Source organism: Sminthopsis crassicaudata, chromosome 5, assembly GCF_048593235.1.
Source record: "Sminthopsis crassicaudata isolate SCR6 chromosome 5, ASM4859323v1, whole genome shotgun sequence".
NCBI lineage: Eukaryota > Metazoa > Chordata > Mammalia > Dasyuromorphia > Dasyuridae > Sminthopsis > Sminthopsis crassicaudata.
In genome coordinates this window covers 139,999,025-140,022,029 of record NC_133621.1, presented here as the reverse complement: position 1 = coordinate 140,022,029, position 23,005 = coordinate 139,999,025, and positions in this window count along the sequence as shown.

Sequence of the window (23,005 nt, the reverse complement as noted above, 5' to 3'; positions counted from 1 at the left end):
TTCTCCCCAACCTGGTAGTTTAGCCATCACTATTAGCAGAATATATAAGTGGTTTATCTTGTGATTTTTTTTTCTATATAAAAAAGAAAATTAAAGGAAGGGATCTGATAATTTTTATTTTCTTAAAATAAATCTGATTGTCTTAAGTCAGTATGAACAAAAAGCATTGCTTTCTTAGCAACTGTTTACGTTTTAGCATTAAACTTCTTAATCCTCTAGCCTTAAGAGCCCTTAACATTTCATCCATGTGAATATCCCATGCAGGATTAGATAAATAGTCTGTTAATGGTTTAAAGAACACTGGAGAAGATCCATCATTTATCTAGTTTCAACTGTTTATGGTATGTAGAGGTATTGCTTTCTTGGTCTATTACCATGGTTTTAATTTTGTTTTGTAAGCATTTATGCAGATACTAATAACTCTCAATAAATGATATCTGTCAAAAAAAAGTGATATTTAAATTGCATTGACTCTCAGATCCAAAAGTAACTTTGATATAGTTAGATTGCCACATTACTACACAATTTTCCTACATTTCTTACAGCTTTGATAAAGAAATTACAGTGTTCCTAGGTCAAATTCCTCTGCTCTGAGAAAAATGACTAATTTCTTTCAGAATATGAAAAGAAAAATCAAGTCAAAGCTCTTTCCAATCAATCAGACTTCCATGATCTCTACACAATTTAATAAGTCAGAGCAGCCTTTATTTTCATTCAGGCAGAATGAAATCCTTTAATGACAGCAGTACATATTTAATCAATTATTCCTCTTCTGAATGACAGATTAAATTTGATCATTTTTACCCTGAGAACAATAATTTGGTCTTTTTTTTTTTCTGTCATCACATAAGAAGGCAGATTCAACAAAGAACATAATAAAGATCATTTAGATTCTTTTAGAAAATTTAGAAAATAGACTAGTTCTTGAAAATATCTAAATTCTAGTTTAAAATTAAAAGGAGCTAAACAAGTCTGACATTTAGTTTCCTCTCTTCTTCCCTTTAGTTAAAACTTTAGGTCTTTTTTTCTTTTTGGTTTAACTTCCTTGATCATCTAACTTTACATTCTATTTAATGGACCAGCCTGCTGGTTTGAATATGGGCAGGGAACTCCATCATATTGGATTGCTAGATCAGCTTGATTCAATGGAAACTGAACTCCAGGCAGTCAGTAGTTGGAGTAGGCTGCAGGTGTAGATGGTAGGTAGATGAAGTTGGAGCTGAATAAGACCAGCACAATAAAAAAGTCAAAGTTAGAATGGGAAGTTTTCAGTTTCTGAGATTATCTTTTGTAGCAACCAAAATTGGGAGGAATAAAGTTTAAAGTAGGCAGAAAGAATAGGTTGATAAGATAAATAAATAGAAGGATCAAAGAATGCTTACACTATAGTTTTCCAGTAACATTGATAGCTCCACAGGTGACATAGAGGATATGTAATCCTTAAAAGCATTTATTACTGAAAATAAGTTGGTGTCTCAGTTCTATGACTTTCTTACTTATAGCTTCTATGGGTTTCAGTTTTCTCAAGTGTAAATGAGGGGATAGAATTTAATACTCTCTAAGTCCCTTTTCTTCTTTAAATCTGTGATTATCTAATCATTTTTGTACAATATATTGGCTTTGGATATAATGAAATCAAGTAATATTACAAAAATAAAATTCACTATATTTTAACAAATAGAAATAAATTTATTTGTACAGATATATGAATCAGTCTTTTTTAAAGTTTAAATTTTTTAAAAAAAATCAACATGTTTCAATTGTTTATAAAAGTATTTTTATTTCTGAATGAATTCCTTATCCTGCTTACCTACTAAACTATCCTTTGCATCAAAGTAAAAGAGAAGGAGAAAGGAAAGAGAAAAAGGCAATTCAGCAAAGATAGCATACACAACATTCCATAGTCATGGTTCTCTACCCCTACAAAGAGCAGAAGAATGTTTATTTTATCAAATTTTCTTCAGAGATAAATTTAGCAATTATAATTACATAGTATCTAGTTTCAAATTTTAATCTTTTCATTGCTATTATTGTAGATATTATTTATATTATTTTTTATGGTTCTGCTTACTTTATTTTATATCAGTTCAAGTGAGGTCCTCTGAATTATTTATATTTCTCATCCTATAGATTAGTATTATTCTATTACCTCCAGGTATCTCAACTTATTTAATCATTCATTATTTTTTGGATATCTACTTCGTTTCTGGGTAGGTGCAATGGATAAAGTGCTGGGCCTGAAGTCAGGAAGACTCATCTTCATGCATTCAAATTTCTTCTCAGATGTTTAGTAACTGTGTGACCCTAGGCAAACCACTTTACCTTGTTTGCCTCAGTTTCCTTATCTGTAAAATAAACTAGAAAAGATAATGACAAACTATTCCTATGTCTTTGCCAAGAAAATACCAAAAGAGATTACTGAGTCAAACATAATTGATAATGACTAGCCAAAAAAAAAAAATTACAGTCCCTTGTTTCATCTTATACACCTATTTTTCTTTAATGTGCCCCACCCTAAGCAGCTTAGGAAACTTCCTAAAGACAAACTCTCTCACCCAGCACAGCTCAGAAACTTGTCTGCAATTAGAGTCTTAGTGAATCATTTGTTGTACTGAAAAACTAAGTGACTTGCAGTTAGTAAGAAACACAGGAAAGTTTTGAATCTAGGTCTGTAGATGCTGAGGCTGGCACACTATTATTGTGGCATATTGAACAGAGCACGGGATCTAGAGTTAGCACCTGAGTTCAACTCTTAGATATACTAAATTCAGACCAATATGACTTTGGGCAATTAATTTTACTTCTATGAATCTCAGTTTCCTCTCTGTAAAAATGAATGGGTTGCATTTGATGATCTCTGAGTTCCTTTTTATTTCCAAATCAGTGATGCTATGATCCCAGTCCTTGCTATTTTATGTTATTCTTTATATTTTTGAAAAACTGTACTTATTGATAGAAATTAAAATATAAATTAGAGGAGAGTCTAATTAGAAATTGAAGATAGACTTCTCGGGGCAGAATCAAGATGGCAGACTGAATTCAGAAAGCTGCTTTCCCATTTCCTCTTGAAAACCACATGAAACCAAGCCTGTGAAAAAAGTCTGGAATGACAGAATCTATAAAGAGATGGAATGAAATAATTATCCAGCTCAAGATAGATTGGAAGGACTTCAGAAAAGGTCAGTGTCATTGGGGTGAAAGGGGTGCTCAGCTCAGCTCAGATGGTGCCAGGCAAAGCCAGTGGGAGATCTTAATCACAGCAAATCATCAACCAACTCCCTCAATCCTCTCTTACTAAAACAGTAACAGAGCAGATCATTGAGGCAGCCTCTAGTCCCATGATAGACAAATTGCAAGCCTGGGAAACTAGGCAACAACAGGGAGGACTAGGTTGGGCTACCACAGTGCTGTGAGCAAGATGCCAAACACAAGGCTCCCCTGTGCTCAAAGCCAAAGCTCAAAACTGCATAAGAATCTTGGGACACCTGTGCCCCAAGAGAAGAACTCACTTTAAAAGTCATGAAATGGGGGGAAGGGAAAGAGAGAAAGAAAGAGAGAGAACATTTTCTTTTATATGTATAAACATATATATATGTGTGTGTGTGTGTGTGTGTGTGTGTGTGTGTGTATGTGTGTGTGTGTATAAACATATATATATATAAAAACATATAAAAGAAAAAAAGAGGAAAAGAAAAGGAAAAGAAAAAAAAAGGAAAAAGGAAAAGAAGAAATAAAACCTTGACCATATAAAACTATTGTAGTGATAAGGAAGATCAAAACACCAACTCAGAAGAGGACAAAATTCCTACATGAAAAATCTTAAAGAAAGTCAAAAAGTGATGGAAACCAGAGAGACTTCTTGGAAGAGCTCATAAAATATCTTAAAAGCTAACGAAGAGATATAGAAGAAAAATGGGAAAATTAATGAGAATTATGCAAGAGAAAATCAACAAGTTGGAAAAGGACAAAAATTGATTGAAGAAAACAATTCCTTTGAAAGTATAATTGGCTAAATGGGAAAAAATCAACTGAAGGAAACAACACCTTTAAAAGTAGACTTGATTAAATGGAAAAGAAGATACAAAAGCTAATTGATGAAAATCATACATTAAAAATTAGAACTAGGCAAATGAAAGCTAATGACTCTATGAGACATTAGGAATTAGTCAAAGAAACTAAAAAGAATGAAAAACTGAAAGATAATGTTAAATATCTCATTGGAAAAACAACTGGCCTGGAAAATGGATTCAGAAGAGACAATTTAAAAATTATTGGACTATCTAAACTCCACAACCAAAAGAGTGCCTCAGTAGAATTCTTTAAGAGTTCATCAAGGAAAACCCTGATATACTAGAAACAGAAGGAAAAACAGTTATTGAAAGAATCCATTGACCATTTCCTGGAAGAGATCCCACAAGGAAAATTCTAAAAAACATCAAATAGCAAAATGGCAAAATTCCAGAACTATAATTTCAAGGAAAAAATACTTCAGATTGCCAGAAAAAAACCAATTTAAATATCAAAGAGTTCCAGTCAGGATTACCCAAGATTTGACAGTGTTTACAATAAAGGATTAGAAGACCACTATATTCCAGAAAGTAAAGAACCTTGGATTACAACCAAGAATTAACCACTCATTAAGACTTAGCATCATCTTTTAGGGAAAGAAATAGATCTTCAATGAAGTAGGGAACTTTCAATCATTTCTATTGGAAAAAAAATAAACAGAAAATTTGATGTACAAACACAGGACTCAACAGAGGCATAAAAAGATAAACAGGAAAGAAAACATTATTTTAAGGTTAACCTGTTTATATCCCTACATAAAAAATGATACTTGTAACTCTTGAGAACTCTATCTTTTATTATGTCAAATAGAGGGGGGCATACATAGAAAGTCGGTGTAGGTATAGCAGTTAGTGGGGGCACACATAGAAAGAGGGTGTGGGTATAAATTGGCTCTGATGGGATAATGTTAAAGAAAAATACATTAAGGGATGGAAAAAAGATTGGACTGGGAGAAGAAAAAAGGGAAGCTAAAATGGGTTAAATTAGATCATGTGAAGAGGCACAAAAATCAATTATAGAAGGAAAGAAGGGAAGGGAATAAGCATTGTCTGAAGAATAATCTCACTAGTTTTGGCTCAAAGAGGGAATAACATAGACTCAGTTGGTTACAAATATTTATCTTATCTATAGAGAAGTAGGAGGAAAAAGGGAAAAGAAAAAGGAGAGTTTGGATAGAGAACAGAAAGATAAAGAGAAAGGGGTAAGAGAAGGAAGGAAAGGTGATGCAAGGCAGAGCAGATTGAGGGAAGGTGTGGTCAGAAAAAAAAACAATATTAAAGAGGGGCAAGATGGAAAGAGAGAACAAAAATATATATAGGGAAGAAAATAGGATGAAAGGAAATACTTGGTAATCATAACTGTGAAAGTGAATGGGATGAATTTTCCCATAAAATGGAAGAATATATCAGAATGGATTAAAAGCCAGAATACTACAACATATTTACAAGGAACACAAAGGTATGCTTTATCACACTAAAAAATAGGAGGAATTATTGTATGTATACTCATCACAAAATAGAAGGAATTATGGTATACTTAGCGAATCCTAGAGAATCAAACAAAAAAAAAAAATCCCTATTTGAAACAATGAACAACTTTAGCAAAATTTCAGTATATAAAATAAACCCACACAAACCATTAGCATTTCTGCATATTATCAATACTACCCAACAACAAGAAATGGAAACAGATACTTTATTTAAAATAACTGTAGACAAAAAATATATATTTGGGTATCTATCTGCCAGCACAAATCCAGGAACTATATGAACAAAATTACAAAATATTTTCTATACAAATAAAGTCAGATCTAAACAATTGGAAAGTATAGATTGTTCATGGATAGGCTGAACTAATATAATAAAATGGCAATTCTACCTAAATTAGTCTACTTATTCACTAATGGAGCAATAAAACTGCCAAAACCTTATTTTATAGAGCTAGAAAAAAATAACAAAATTCATCAGGAAAAAGAAAAGGTCAATTGAAAGAGGGAATTAATGGGAAAAATGCAAAGGATGGTGGCCTAGCAGTACCAATCCTAAAACTATTTTAAGCAACAGACATTAAAATCATCTGGTACTGACTAAGAAACATAATAGTAGATCAGTGGAATAGGTTGATTACACATGACACAATAATTAATGACTATAATAATTTATGTTTGATAAGCCCAAATATTCTAGCTTTTGAAATAAAAACTTGCTATTTAATAAAAATTTCTGGGAGCATTGGAAAACATTATGTCAGAAACTCAATGTAGACCTATGTCTCATACCCCATACCAAAATAAGGTCAAATTAGATATAAATGGTGATTCTATAAGCAAATTAGGAGAGCAATGGATAGTTTACCTATCAGAATTTTGGAGAAGGAAGGAATTTATGACCAAAAAAGATCTAGATAATATTATAAAATGCAAAATGGATAATTTTGATTTAATTAACTTTTAAAAATTTGCACACACAAAACCAATATAGTCAAAACTAGAATGGAAACAATACTTGGAAAAAATTTTACAGCTCTGATAAAGATTTAAGGATTTCTAAAATATATAGAGAATTGACTCAAATTTGTAAGAACACAAGCTATTCCCCAATTGAAAAATGGTCAAAAGATATAGACAGACAATTTCCAGTTGAAGAAATTAAAACATCTATAATTATATGAAAAAAATGTTCTAAATCACAATTGATTAGAGAAATGCAAATGAAAACAACTCTGAAGTATCACCTCACACTTATCGCTTTGGCTAAGATGTCAGGAAAAAATATTGATACATATTGATAGGATATGGGAAAATTGGGACACTAATGCATTGTTGGTGGAGTTGTGAACTTATCCAACTTTTCTGGAGAGCAATTTGGAACTATGCCCAAAGGGCAATCAAACTGCATATCCTTTGACATAAGAAATCATAAAAGAGACAAAAGGATTCACATGTGCAAAAATATTTCTTTAAATCCTTTAATGAAGATCCATTGGAGGGCAAGCTCTTTTTGTGGAGGCAAGAAATTGGAAAATGAGCAAATGCCCATCAATTGTGGAATGGCTGAATAAGTGTATGGTATATGATATATATGATATATAGAATATGGTATATGAATATAGAATATTGCTATTCTATAAAAATGATTAACAGGCTGATTTTAGAAAGGCCTGGAAAGATTTACATGAACTGATGTTGAGTGAAACAAGTAGAACCATGGAAACATTGTACACAGCAACAATAGGGCTGTTCAAAGATCAACTATGATAGATCTGGTTCTTCTTGGCAGTTCAGCGATCCAAGGAAATCTCAATAAACATTGAGTGGAAATCGCCATTTGCAAGTAGAGAGAGAGAACTATGAGAAGTGAATGTCAACACATACTATTTTTCACCTTTTTTTTTTTTTCCCTTATGGTTTTTCCCTTTTGTTCTGATTTTTTCCCCCAACATGATACATGTGGAAACATGTAAGAAAATGAATGTACATCTATAACAAAAAAAAAAAAAAGTTTTTACATGTAGCTGGGGAAAAGCAAAAACAAACAAACAATATATATATATATTAATATATATATATATATATATATATATATATATATATATATATATATATATATATATATATATATATATAATTTAGATATAGAACAACTATTAATTCCACAGTTAACTATTTTACCAAAGCAATAGGATACTTTAAAACTATTTTCACATTGAATTATTTTGTTATCTTCAACTTTTTATGAGCTGGGGCTCCCTATCTAATCCAGACTAGAAGAATAGATCAGGGGTCTCTCACAGACTGATCCCACTACTGATAATTGTAAGAGCTTTGATCTACTTCCATTCTGACCTTTGCTAGTTACTCCTTCTTTAGGTGCTAGATATAGTGTGGACAACTGATTGGTTTAGCCCCAACTAGCAGGGATTACAGATATGAGTCACCATACCCAAGAAACATTTCTTAAATTGAGTTGTAAAGCGGATTTTCCCATTTCTTTCTATTCATGTAAGAGACACAGAAACAATTTAACATTCTCTGAAACAACCAATGATCTAGTTGTCAATGTAAGGCTTTAAATTTCTAAATGATGAATGCCTTTATGAGGGAAACAATAAGGATTTCCAATTAGATTGCAGTTTTACTCATTACTATTTTGTAAGATAAAATCTCTTACAGCTGAAATGACAAAACTAATGAGAGACTATAATAATGTTTGGATATAATAAATGACCTCAAATGGAATTTCCGTCACCTAGCCAACAAGATATAAGATTGACCATTATTCTCTAAAGAAAACTCTGAAAGTGCAAATAAAGTCATAATGAAGTACCTTACTAAAATGTAAAAGGAGATAAAATTTTCCTTCTTCTAGAGTCAATAATGTATTAGCTAACAGGAAAAAAATTATGAAGAAAAACAATACTTGTGAAGTATCTGTTCTGCCTAATTTTTAGAAGGGATTTGGGAACTGAATTAAGTCAATTTAATACTCTTTCCACAAATGAAGCTAAAACAAAAGGAAAGTTACCATTAAATGGAAGGGTGGCTCTCAGGTCCTTCTTGGGGAGATCAAAAAGAAGAAGGAGTTAAATGGGGCTGACTTTCTCAAATATCCAAGCTTAGAAAAAAATATATTTTCGTGGGATACTTAGTAATTAAATATTAGTATACTCAATGAAAGCAACAAAAATACCACTATGAAGACATTTACACTTAATTGTACATAATATGTTACAGTAGATTATGAAGGAGAGAAATTTAGGGTAGTTCTTGAAAAAATCCTACAAATTAAATCTACATATACTTTAATATATAGCAATTTGCAAATGAGGATGGTGAAAAATTTTGGAAAATATGACTTGAAAAAGGTTCAAATATTGATGACTATACAAAGCCCTCATATAAATATATCATGAAAATTTTCTTTAAGAAGAAAGTCAGAAGGTATTGGACATGCTGAGCATAGAATAATATCCCTCTCTCCAAATCAAGTTGATTATATTTCTAAAGAATAGAAATTAATAGTTTTATTTTCCCCCCCAGTTATCAAATCATTTTAATGAGCTCCCCCCAAATTAAGGTACATCTTTTAACACTGATATTCTGGTAATAATGAAGAATAAAAAAGTATTTATTAAACCCTTAATATGTACAAAATGTTGGAGATAAAAAAAGAAAAAAAAAAGACAATCTGAATTCTCAAGGAGCCCATATTATTATGGAGGAAATGACACATTGATTTTAGCTGAAAGTTAGATAGGAAAGTCACATGGTCCTTAAGAATATGGTGGTAAAGGAAATAGTAATGTATATTCTTTAATATCTTTTCTATCTTATACTATATCAATTTCTCATGATAAAAGGCCAAGGACTTTGGTAGTGAGAACTTTATTTTCTGAGTTTTCAGTAGATGTGGCTATGGAGGAGAAAAACATTCTGATATTTGTGGAACCATTTGCCAAGTTGCATCTTCAAGGGACTGTTTCCCAGTGTAATTAATGGGTGGAGGAACTGAGCTGGAAATATAAATGCTAGCATGAGGTATGTATTGCTGTAATTCCTAGAGCTCTTGAGTTTATCTGCCTAATTATTTCAGTTTGTGTACAGCTAGTGTTGGTATAGGTAAGGAAAATGGATCTTTCATCTCTGTAGAGTCTGGGATGAGAGGAGAGCCAGTAGTCTTTGAGGTCCAGATACTTCTAAAGATTTTGGGTTCAGAGTCTTTATTATCTTTATTATGGTCTGGGGAAAGATGATATTTGAAATTGTAGCAGTAGTTTGACTTGCCTCTCATATATTGCCTATTGTTGCTCCCTAAGTGTTTTTTTCTACTTCAGCAGTTCTGCCCAATAGATGGTGGTTGGTTAGAAATTATTGGAGTTGACTAGCTCCTTATCAACACGGATTGTTGCCCAAGAAGATGGGTTGCATATAAGTAGGGCTGATGTTTGGGGTATTCTCTCACTCCTGGGGCTATTGGGTTTACTTGCCTAATTGTGGCAATTGGTCAGAAGTAGATGTATGTAATAATAAGTAGAGTGTGTTGCTTATCCACAGTGATTGTTCTTAATAACTGTAGAACCTACCCTGGTAAAGTTATATGAAACCAGAAAATAAAAACTAGTTCCAAGCATTTAATGCCATTAGATTTGAAAACTTAAATTTTTATACCATCTAAAGAGAAGTATATGGTAGGTATGAATAGGAAGAACTTATTAATAATTAAGAGTATATTATCAATATAGAAGTAATATTCTGAAAATAATGTCAATTCAATTAGGAACAGGAGGTCAGTGTTTTATATTTTGAGAGGGATGGGTTGTTGGGATAGTCCCTGTATATTTGATGGCTGCCTAAAAAATTTAAAGAGTTCTAAAGAAGGGGCCCTGAGTAAAGAACCCTGTGAATGATTTATAGAAAGACAGGAACAAGTTCTACATAAGAGGAGATGGTTTTGATTGATTACAATCTTCTCCACTAAGAGAGCAACATCAATGTTATTTGAAATCAATTGAAGTATTGACATATAGGACAGATAAATCGTATCTCTTTGAATGATGAATTGCTTTGAGTGGATGGATATCAGAAAGGAGCGTATCATGGATATTGTCAGCCCATAAGTATTTTCACTATCTTTCACAATACAATGGAGTAAAATCTAGGCAAGCATTTACAAAGTCATTATAATATTCTAGTTAATAACAATTTGCAATTATGTGTTAGAGGTGAGGGGCCATTATGGCTATCTAGTTATTGGACAACTTAGGCACAGTGATGTTTAAATATATCTCTACACTTGAACTACATCTTTGGCCTATACATTTAATGTTTTATATGTTATTGTCCATGTTAAGTATAATTTATTATATTATATATCTAGTATTATGTGTACCTACACACTGTACTGGTACTCCCTGTGTAATTTGCTATGACTAGGTAGAGAATGCCCAATCAATCACAGATATTGGCTCAGAGGTGGAAAAATGAAGGATATTTGTGGGTAGTTATATTATCTTATGTGATTAAAGTAGGGGATATTTGGAGGAGGTTAGTATTAGATGTTTGAAAAGGGAGAGGGACTTTTAGATTATGAACAGACTTGAATATCAAGTAAAGGAATTTAAATCCATCAAGGGAAGGTTTTGAATGAATTTAAATCTAGGTATTAGTAATCTCAGCCAGGCAGCAGTGTAAAAATTGGGTGGTTGTGAATAGAGAGAGATTGTGGTGGTCATAAAGCCTATTAGGAGGTGACCACAATAGTTCAGTTAAGTGGTATCACAGAAATACAGACTCCAGGGATGATCTAGTCTGACCCATAGCAGAACTGGAATTTCCCCTACAACATAGCTGATGAATAGTTACCAAATTCTCTCCTAAAGACCTTCAGCAAGGAGAAATCTATTATTTTCTAAAGCAACTGTTTCTCTTTTGAATAGTTATAAATATTAGGGATTTTTTTCTTATTCCAATGGATCTTCCCTTCTTTTCTTATGAATATTTCCCTCAGTGATAAAATTTCAATCCATCTTTGCCTGCCATCTTGTATAGATCTTATCCATACATCTACCACTGGGAGGTAATGCCAGGATGCTGGAGACTTTTCCTTTATTTTCTTGCCATTATGTAGATAATAAAATAGGACGCAGATTGTTCATCCCTTATTGTTTGTTCTTGTATGTGATGAATACATCATTTTTCTCTTGTGATCATACATTTCTCTGAGGACATCCTTTTTTTTTTTTTTTTTTTTTTACTACTTCTCCTTTATAATTACATATTTGTATCATGTTACCATCTGCTCATACCTATCATATCTCTCTCTGTTGCCCTTTGTGTGGTCTTCAACTTTAATTCAATTTAGAACAGGGAAATATATGCTCATAAAGATTTTTGCCTCTGGGATAAAGTGTGTTCAGCTCAGAAACCAAATCAGAAATTAATTCTCTATTGGTAGTGACTTCTTTCAGATCCTCCTGTTTGTAGACAACATTGTGCTGACTGCATCAAGTACCAACATAGTATAGGACCTTCTATCATGTTACCTATAATCAGTTAAAAGGTTTTGACCTTGATATACACATTAGAAGGGAAATAGGAAAGAAGGAAATAAACATTCACATAGTGCCTACAATATGTCAGGTAGTATTCCGAACTGTCTCATTTGATGATAAGTAGCTATTGAAATAAAAATAATGAGATGAATAATAATTATTGTCCATAACATTGAAGTGCTGTGGACAACCCATAGGGCTTGTCTATCAGTTTGTACATCTTAGAGACAATGAAAAAGAGCAATGAGTTGGGACCTGAATTAGACAAGAGTACTTTAATACCACAAAAACTAAACAGAGTAATACTCTGACTCCCCATTTTCAACTGATGATTTGCTTCATGCTACTTTTTCTACAAAATAATGGCATTTATAGAGCGTTTTATAAATATTATCTTATTTTTTCCACACAACAGTTCTAGCACATATTATTATCTTCTTTTTACAGATGAAGAAATGGAAATAGCTGTTTAATCCAGAGTTACATAGTAAATGCTTGAGGCTGAACTTGCATTTAGGTCATCCTCACTCATTCTGTCCTCTGCACTACTTAACTCCCTCTGAAGATGACTTTAGATATGTATCCCCAATGCAAAAGCTCCTACTTGCAGCTTTGCTGAAAACAAAACCAGCTAGTGAGAAATACAGGAATGAAGTATAAAGTTTCAGTCCTTGAGCTAGCTCTAACCATTGACTTCCTTTGGAAGAAAGCCAAAATAACTGTCTTAAAAGCATCATTATCTTTGAAAATGTTTTCATTCCTAGAACAATCAAGGGAGAGAAAATTTTGCTACTCTAGTAATGGACTGTAACTGCTTCAGAAATAATGCCTTCCTATCTTCCCCAGCATTTGTCTATCAGTGGGAGACCATTATTGGAGCACAAATTAGCATTTTATTAATGTTATCACTTACACATGCCATGATTTTAACAGCTTATCCATACTTACACAGAAGATTGCAAAAGACATCCAAGAATGTCATCACAAAGAAAACCCAAAGCCTCAATTGTGAACCCCCACCTTTTTAGGCATGAGGGCTTTGAAAATTCAAAGGGATGCAAATGAATTTTCTCTCTCTTACCAAATATCTGAGGTGACACAGATATGTAGCTTAATTTTCCAAAAAGCTGAATCATAATATGTAAAGTTCAATGTACACCTGGAAATAGATCTAAAGCTCACTTGGAGAGAAGTGATCAGACCTGAAAGATTTTGTAACTCTAGACAAATAAATACCATATCTGCTAATAAAAAGAGGTGAGCAATTGGAGCACAGAGGATGTCTGAAAATGTGCATAAACAAGGAGTAAATATCCACCCAGAGGTGTGATTAAAGTGATTTCACCCTACATGTCTTAAATCCCTTTATTACTGGCCTTCCACAGAACTGTCCTTTCACTGTTGAACTGATCCATTGGCATTATATAGAAGGCATTTGTAATCTGCTAAGAATAATACTTTGATATCTGTGAATATAGAGCAGATTAATTTACCACTTTAGAGGTCATGATGTTGAGGACAAGGCCTTGAAGCTATAGTACTGCACCATATTTAAAAAAAAAAAGTATCAGTATCTTTTGTTTTAACATCATCTAAATTACCCCTTGGATCTCTCCTCCCCCTATGATGGAGTCATGTCATATAAAAAGAATTCTTTAGAAGAAAAGAAGAAGAAGAAAAGCAATCAACACATTGAACAAAATCAGACAGTATATAGGTAATGTTTTACACCCTGAATCCCCATTTCTACACAGGAATGGAGATAGCATTGGAAATGTAAGAGATTTGGAATATAGAATGCTTCTTTAGAGAGGGTACAACCTGGTGAGCAAAGGAGAACGTCACCCAAAGACAGAGAGTTTCAGCTTCTTCATAGATTTTTCCATGTTACCCTTATGTAGAATTTTTTCTACATTTTTGCTATGACAGACAAGATATTATCCTTACAATCAAAATTTCTTTCCTTTCCTTTCCCCTTCTCCAGATATTGGGATTATGGTTATTTAAAAATATATTGATGTCCTTTACTGTTTAAATTGCATTCATTAAAAAAAAATCCCAATCTCTTTCCCAGCTTTTTAACAAATGTTAAAAAAGAGGGAAAATGCAGTTAAGCAATACCAACTAATGCATAACCTGTATCTGGTTAAGTATATAAAATATTTCACATCCATAGTCTCTCAGCTTCTGCAATGAAGAGAGAAACATTTCCTTCTTCAACTCTTCTCTAGGAACAAGTTTTGTCATTATAAGGACGTAGACCACTTTCTTTTTCTTGTTCTTTTAGTATAAAATGTTGTATATAACGTGAACCCATAGTTTTTATGGAAATTGTGTTACTGATTCTATTTACTTCATTTTGCTTCAATTCAAATAAGTGCGTCTCTGTATTTTCATATTTTTGTAGCATTATCAAACATTCTATCCATGTACCACAATTTGTTTAGCCATTCCCTCAATCAAATGATATTATTTGTGTACCTGCTGCACTGATCACTCTGAGAAATACAATCATACCCATTCTTAAGGAGCTTGTGATCAAGATGTGGTAACAATAATAGTTAATAGCATGTAAAAAGATCTTACAATTAGAAAACCACTAGTAATGGTTAATGTCAAGGGAATGATAGACAACAAATATTACTAGAATTCTTGGGATGAAGTCTCTTTAGTTTAAAAAAAGCTTCACAGAGAGTAGTGATTGAGTTAAGCCTTGAAGGATGGTTGGATCTTGAATAGGGAAGAAGAGGAGCTATGGCTATTTCATGTATGGAAGATAATGTGAACAAGAATGACAAAAACAGTTGTGGTGATAGGAGAACTCAAGGCAAAATTGGGGAAAATAGTGGTAGATAAATCTGGTTGTATTGCACAAGGAGAAGGCTTCTGCTTGAAGTAGAGAATACTAAACAGATACTTTGGGGACCAGACTTTTGAGGAACTTGAATATTAAACTAAAAAAATAAGCATTTATTCAATGGGCAATAGGGAGACACTGATATCATTTGCAGAACAAACTAATGGCAGGTTTTATCTTCTTGAACTTTAGAGTTGCATCTCCATGCAGGAGACCTCTGCTATATCTCCCTCTTTTGTGTGACTTGTAATGTAATTTGACAGGGTACCTGTGGTTTACTTCATAACATTTTAAAGTCATGATAGCCTAATGTACTGGACAAATCATAGGGGTTCTTTTTGCAGAATAATTTCTACAAGAAAGTGCTTTCCATTCATTCAGTCATTCATTCACTTGATTTAGCTCTACACTGCTATTAGTTATCCAGAGCAAAGAGGGTTTTAATGACTCTTTGGAAAGTGCTCACCATAGGAAGAAATACAGCAAGGCTGGAATAAACTCAGAGAATATCTATCTTTCTGTGCTTTTTATGGCCTCTAATGTCATCATACCTATGTTCTCCAAAAAAGATATTACAGTAAAACAGATGCTTACAAAAGTGTGTAAGATTCATGTGGAAATTAACATTTCAGAATGGATGAGGGTCTTTGGAGCATGTTAACTAGCTAGTCTATGATTGTAAAAAGAATGAAAAAGTAGCAAACCATCATTTTGGTCAAAATGGCCTTGGACTTTGACAAGCAGTGTTGGGAGAGTTAAATAACGCAAGAATTGGACTCAAGAGACCTGAGCTTAATTAAGGCTTCTTATTCAGTTATCAAAATATGATGAATATGCATTTTTTACCCTTCAATAAATCACCTAACCTTGCTGAGCCCCAGTTATCTGTAAAATGAATGTACTGTGTGTACTGCCCCCTTAAGGAATAGTTTTTTTTGATGACAAAAGCTGCTAATGTATTTAAATTATTTTATAACTAACAAAAACCCTCTCTAAATTTGACCTATAAATGAATATCAGAAGTTAGTCAACTCCATTTCAATGGTGTAAAGTAGATGATTCCACTCCTCTTCCTTTATCCCCCAATAAATACGTTTTTATGGAGTAGGGCATAGTGGATAGAATATGAACCAACCTACAGTCAGGAAGACTCAAATTCCACTTTTTGGATACTCTATAGCTGTGTGATTATGAAAAAGTCACTTAAGTTATCTCAGCCTTCGGCAACTCTACTGCATTGGGTAAGAGAGTTCTAACACTAACAAAATCACATCCTTGACATGTTGACACAGAAAATTTTCTTCTTTTTTTGCTGAGACAATTGGAGTTAAGTGACTTGCCCAGGATCACAGGTAGGAAGTATTAAGTGTCTGAGGTCAGATTTGAACTCAGGTCCTCCTGACTTCAGGGCTGGTGCTCTCTCTCTGTCCCACAGAAATTCTTCTCAAGAAAAATGGTATTCATTTATCATGAGCAATAGAGGAAGAGCAATTCTTCCTGTCCAAACCCACAGTTTATAAAGGAAGGTCCTATAGGTCCAAGTAGATTAAGCAACTATTTGGTATTAGGTTTGTAATTAAGACCCAGATTTCTCATTTCTCAGTTCCTCCTCACTCCACCTCTTATATTGCTTTCCTAATTACAAGTATTATTGAATTAAAATATTACGCATGTTTGACAGTTGGTTGTAACTTTAATGTAAGGACTACTATTTCTGGGGTGGGGCAAGACCTTGCTTACAGCACAGAGCAATTCATTCCTCAATGGTCTTTAATAACCCCTAGCTACATTTATAAATGCCAGAGCCAGAAAAGCCTGTGCTAAGGAAATTTTGTGGGTGAACTGCTAGCTGAATAAGTACACCATTAATTATTTCCATACTTTAATGCTTTATCAAAAGGGAGCAGGCATGCAAGTTATTGTTTTGGAAAAACCATTTGCATATTTGCCTTTTCTTTTCAAGCAGTAAAAACCACTGCTTCTGTAAGCACCCCCTGCATTGATTATCTATTGTAAAAATTCCACCTCTTCCCTTTTAGTTATGCAAAGCAACTCTCACCTCCCTTATGTTTTCACAGCTCTGGATTCCTTATTAATTTTCTTCTTCTCATTTGCTCAGAGGCTCATCTGCTTAGAAGCTGAAGAAAGGAAAAAAAAAAAGATCATTCCCTAAAAAAGCAACCATCCTAGTAGATTAAATGATACTCATTTTGCTCGTCTCCTAAAATGAGAATTTACCATCTGAAATCTCATCATCATTTATTTTCATCCACTAAAATATCTCTGATTACAGTGTGAAAGGCTTCAAAGTTTGAATTGAACTCTGTGTGCTGTTAATTCCTGGAAAAATCTTACTTTTTTTTTTAATTCATCAAGCATTTATGGCAGCTACAGCAGAGTAGTTGACTTCCAAATGGGAAATAGTTTCAGGCAAATGTTTCCTGAACTATTTCTCTCTGTGAAGAAAGAAAATATTCAGACAAGTGTCAGTAAACTTTAGAAAATTAGGAGAGGAATTCCATGAACATATGTCTGCACACCACAGCTTGGTTATGAGAAATGACTTCAAGGCTAAAAATTGAGAGAAAAAAACTCGATGGAAATCAGGAAAGAAAAATTGGAAATAGGGCAAAAATGACAAAACTCAGAGGGAAGCTTTATTTGAAAGCGTCCTGACAGGTACAAAGATATGGTCAGGATCCTATAATCTGTGACTGCAAAGGAGTTATAGTGAAGAAAACAAGAAGTGATTATTAAGCACATAACTGTTGAGTGACCTTTTGACATGGTACCATCTTTGTCCAAATCTCAAACCTTTTTATGTATAATCCATTTCAAGATATACAACACTTTATAACATAATTCATTGTATACGACTCTCCTCAGGGTTACACATAGCACAGGGAACATGACGTAAACATACAGGAAAAAGCCATCCAGGTAATTAGACTCCTCAGGGATGTTCTGATTGATGACTCCAACTCTCACTTGTTTTCCCTCACCTTGTTCTTTCTTCTGGTACCACAGAGTGTAGCAATATGATCAGCCTGGAGATGCCAGACGGGAGGTTGGGGTGGCTATAATCAAATTAAAGATTAGAAATTGGTATCTTTTTTGTATTATTGGTGGTGATATTTTTCCTCTGCCACAGATCAAAAGTTTTGTCTTCTTTACTGTGATAAGACAATTAGACAAAGAAGCATCTCATGATTGTGCCCTTTGCTAGGATTCAGAGGCAAAGTACGTGTTTTTATTGATAATAATAATACTTGAAAAATGATACTTCACATTTATAAAGTATTTAGCACAGGACAAATAACTTTCCCTCCTCTCTATGTCTCACTCCTACCTCCCATTCTTTGGTTCATGCACCCATACCTATACTCAACCCACATATATTTCTTATAGTCATATATTTGTATTCACGTTGCCTTAACTTCTTTGCTAGCTGTAGGGAAATCGTTTTTTTAACTACATCTTAACATTAATGCTTTCTGCCTGATATTATCTCCATTTTATCCTTTATGTATTTTGCTTCCATATAGTTATTTTTGTTATTTTCCCCCTTAGATTTGAGCTCTTTGAGGTATAAAGTGTTTTTGCCTTTCACCAATTAACACTGATATATAGTAAGCTTGCTGACTTAGAAGTTTCCATTCTCTGTAAAGTATAAGGCTCCATTTATTTTGTAAAACAATGAAGTTAGGATGGCTAAAAAGTAGGATTCCCCTTACTGAAAATCTTAAGGCAATTGATTTAGACACAACTCCAATTTTTGCCAGTCATTTTGTCTTGGACTAGTCATTTAGTTTTTTCAGGCCTGATTTTTTTCTTATCTTAAAAATGCAGTTAATTATACCATTATTCTCTTTCTTATAAAATTATTTCTAGGATCATAAATGCTATTTCAAAATGCTCTGCTAAAAAGTATAGACAATACAAGATAAGACCAGGTGCCTATGCTTAAGAAGCTTATAATCTAAGAGAGGAGGTAGGAGAGACACAAATAACATTGACAGATTGTATGTTTGGCATTACACTTTAATTCAAATTTCCTACATTAATTTTTTTTGTCAATAGACCTAATGACTTGATCAGATTCTATTTTAGTCAATTATCTAACTAAGCCAGGCTAAGGAGTTAGAACTTTATTTTACATGTCAACAGATTTGTTTCCTGTTTAGAAATAAAGTGATGGAGAGCTGTGAGGAAGGTTCATTTGACAGTAAAGAATAGATTACAAGATGGAGTTAGGGCATATCAATAAGTCTGAACTAGGATCATGGCATTGGTAAGGGACTAGTAATGGTAAACCATATAGCTGATATTTGAAGGTGCTGTGGTTAAATTAAATTAGAGAAGTGGCCAACTAACTAACTTAGCATGTGAAGATAGTCAATAAATGGATGTGAAAGCACCTTGAAAATGATAAACCACTATACAAGTGAATGAATGACATTCTTCTTTTGGTGTGTAAGTTGTCCTTATGGTATTCTTGGAGATATGTGGGAAAAGGTATGAGATTATTTAATGTTGATCAGGTCATCTGTGGAAGGAAAAGACCACTTCTTTTGTTTTGGACACTTCTCTAGGCCCACTTATTCTATTTCATGTCTATGAATAAAATATTAAAGTGATTTTGACTTAGATACTCATTGTGGCCTTAAGGCAATGTTCATGTGGCTTAAAGAAAGAGAGGATAGAAGAGAATGTTGAAAATTGTTGAAGTAGAAAGCCAGAGAGTTGCATTAAACATGATTCCTCAGAGACAGTGATTTAATCTCCATTTTAGAAGAAAGGATATGAAAATCATCCAATTCTTACACCTGCTTTAAAGGAAGACTTGTGGATCCTGACTCTGCCATCCTATGACCTACTAATGTCTCCTCTCTTCCTACTTATTCCTCTGACTCACTTGCTGCTTGAAATTGCAAGCAGTCCAAAACCAGATTTTGTTAGGATTACTAAGTGAGAACTGAGGTTGTCTGGATAGTGACAAGGTGAGAATTCAGGTTGGACAATTACAAGGTGAGAACTCAGGTTGACTTGATAGAAGGAGCAAGCCCATTGGCTGAAGTGGTTCTTCCCAGAAGCCCTTGCATTATCCCACGCCCATTCTCTGGGAGGATAAAAAGCAACAGTGGGCCTGGAAAGTGAGATCGGCCTGGAGAAGGATAAGAGCTGGAGGAGATTCAGAGCCAGGATTCAAGAGAAAGACTCTGCATTGCATCAGGCTTGACGGGGCTCTCTGCAGGAAGGGAAGTCACTTCTAAGGACAAGAGTTAACAGCAACTGCCTGGAGACAACAATTCACTACAGGAAGAAGAATCTGTCGGAGAGATTTGAGTAGAAGACACAGCAGATCTCTTCCCAGAGAGTGATCCGGCAGCTTCTGGAGACGACAGCTCGCTACATTTGGTGTCCACACGTGGGGCAAGGACTTTTGCTTATCCTGACAAGAGGAGCTAGACCAGACCTTTGCAATTTGGCGCCCGAACAGGGACAGACACAGTCCTGATTCCAGTGGAAAAGCTTCCGATCTAGATCTCAGTCTCTCTGACCCAGAACCGTGAGTAAAGAGGAAACTTTGTTAAAGATTAAGTGAGCGTGCTAATAGATAAATAAGGAACTTAACTTGTTAAGGGCTAAACCAGGAATCTCTTATAGTGAAATGGGGCAAACACCTTCTGTTCAAGGAAAATGTTTAGAGAGCATCATCAAGGTTATGAAAAGCCAAGGATTGATTATAATTTTAGAGGAGATTACTGAACTTTTAAGAACTGTGAAGGTCATATGTCCTTCTTTTTCTCTGGAAAAAGAACTGGATCCAGATGAGTGGAAATTAGTAGGAGAGCAATTAGGTGAACACTACAATTGCCTTTGTGACATTTTGCCCTTTGGTTCCAGACCAAACTCAGTTTCCAAAGATACAATTCATACCTACAATTTAATCCAAATGGCTTTAAAAAATGTTATTCTAAAGGAAGAGATGAAGGAGCAAAATGGGGAAGTGTCAACTAAACTAGGTGAAAAGGATGAATCAGATAACAATGAAGTTAAGTACAATTCTGAGCAACAGCAACAGGAGCACCTCCCATCTCCTCCCTTAATTAACCCTTCAGGGGTGGAGCAAGAAGGAGGAGAGGAAGAGGCAGAAACACAAACAGAATTGCCTGTGAAGCAGCCTAAGCCTATGACAAGATTAGAAAAAGCATTGGTTAAAGCTAAGAGAGAAGGACAGGATATAAGTGATTTTATACATGCATATCCTGTGATTGAAAATATTGACTCTGTAGGTCAAAAAAGGAGAAGATATGCACCTTTAGATTTGAATAAAATTAAAGATTTGAAAAAAGGTTGTACCCTTTATGGGGCTACATCAGCTTATGTCAAAATGTTACTAGATGGTTTGTCTTATGAAGTCCTAACCCCGAATGATTGGAAATCCATAGCAAGGACATGTCTGGAACCTGGAGAAAATTTATTATGGCTTGCGGAATTTCATGAATTATGTAAAATTCAAGTCAGATGCAATTTGGAAATAGGAGTTAACACACAATTCACTTTTGAGCACTTGGCTGGTGAAGGTCGGTATGGAGAGAATTCAGAACAGACTGATTATACCATGACAATATATGAACAAATTGCTAAGGCTGCAATAAAAGCTTGGGGTGTCCTTCCTGGACAGAAAGATCGTGGAGAGGCTTTCACTAAAATACAGCAAGGTCCCAATGAACCTTTTGCAGATTTTGTGGGACGTTTGCAAACTGCTGTCAAAAGAACTATTGGAGAAAATTCAGCTACAGAAATAACGACCATTCATCTGGCTAAGGAAAATGCCAATGAGATTTGCAAAAGAATTATATGGGGATTAGACAAAGATGCTCCTTTAGAGGAGATCATAAGACGCTGTGCTACAGTGGGAACAAATGCTTTTTACACCCGGACAATGATGAATGTGGAAAGGCAGGGTCCCTCCTGGCAAGGGACTTCTAGAGAAACTCGGCGATGTTTTCAATGTGGAAAAATTGGACATCTAAGAGCTCAGTGTAGGTATGGAGATACAGTGAGAAGACAGGGTGAAAGAAGACCTAAAACCCCATGTCCAAAATGCAACAGAGGACTCCATTGGGCATCAGAGTGTAGAATAATTCAGGGAAATGGGATGAGGGGCCCAGGTCCAGGGCCCCAGGCAAAAAAGACTTGGGGCATGATGGCAGCTGATGTTACATCCAAAGAACCTTTAGAAGGCCAGGACTCTGATTTGATCAACCAGCAGAAAAGCAATCACATGGCAGAAAGGGATTACCTGATAAGTGAGCCAAAAGGCAATCAGATTGCAAAAATGGATTACACTTGGGGAGAATACAGGCCTTTTAAACCAACAGGGCTGTATCCAGTGCAAACAATTCCAATGTAATTGCCAGATGATGAGAAGAGATTTAGAAAGTGGTAAATAGAAGAAAATTAGATAGGTTAACTGCCTGGGAGAGAGGGTTTGCTAGTATTTTAACAGACAGAAGAAAACAGATGAAGAAGGAATCAGATGGGTGCCAACGAGTCATATTCGCCTTGTCCATCAGAGAGAGACAGAAAAAGAGAAAGACCTCAAAATAAAGGAGAAGATCTAAGAAACATCTGACACTGAAAGAGCATGGATAATAAGAAGACTGTTAAAGAACTTTAAAAACCAGCAGGAATCATTGGACTTCCTCACACAAGATGAGACTAATGGACAATGGACTTATGGACATTTATAAATTTTCAATTTATGATTATTTGATTATGATTATGTTATATACTTCTAGCATGTGTTACATTACTATGTTACTATGTGCTTATGTAATTTATGTAATTATCTGTAATACTTCCCATATTGATGGATTTATGTTTCAAGGTCATTTATGTAATTATCTGTAATACTTCCCATATTGATGGATTTATGTTTCAAGGTCATGACTGTCCTATGTTCTAAATCAAAAGAAAGGGGGAGATGTTAGGATTACTAAGTGAGAACTGAGGTTGTCTGGA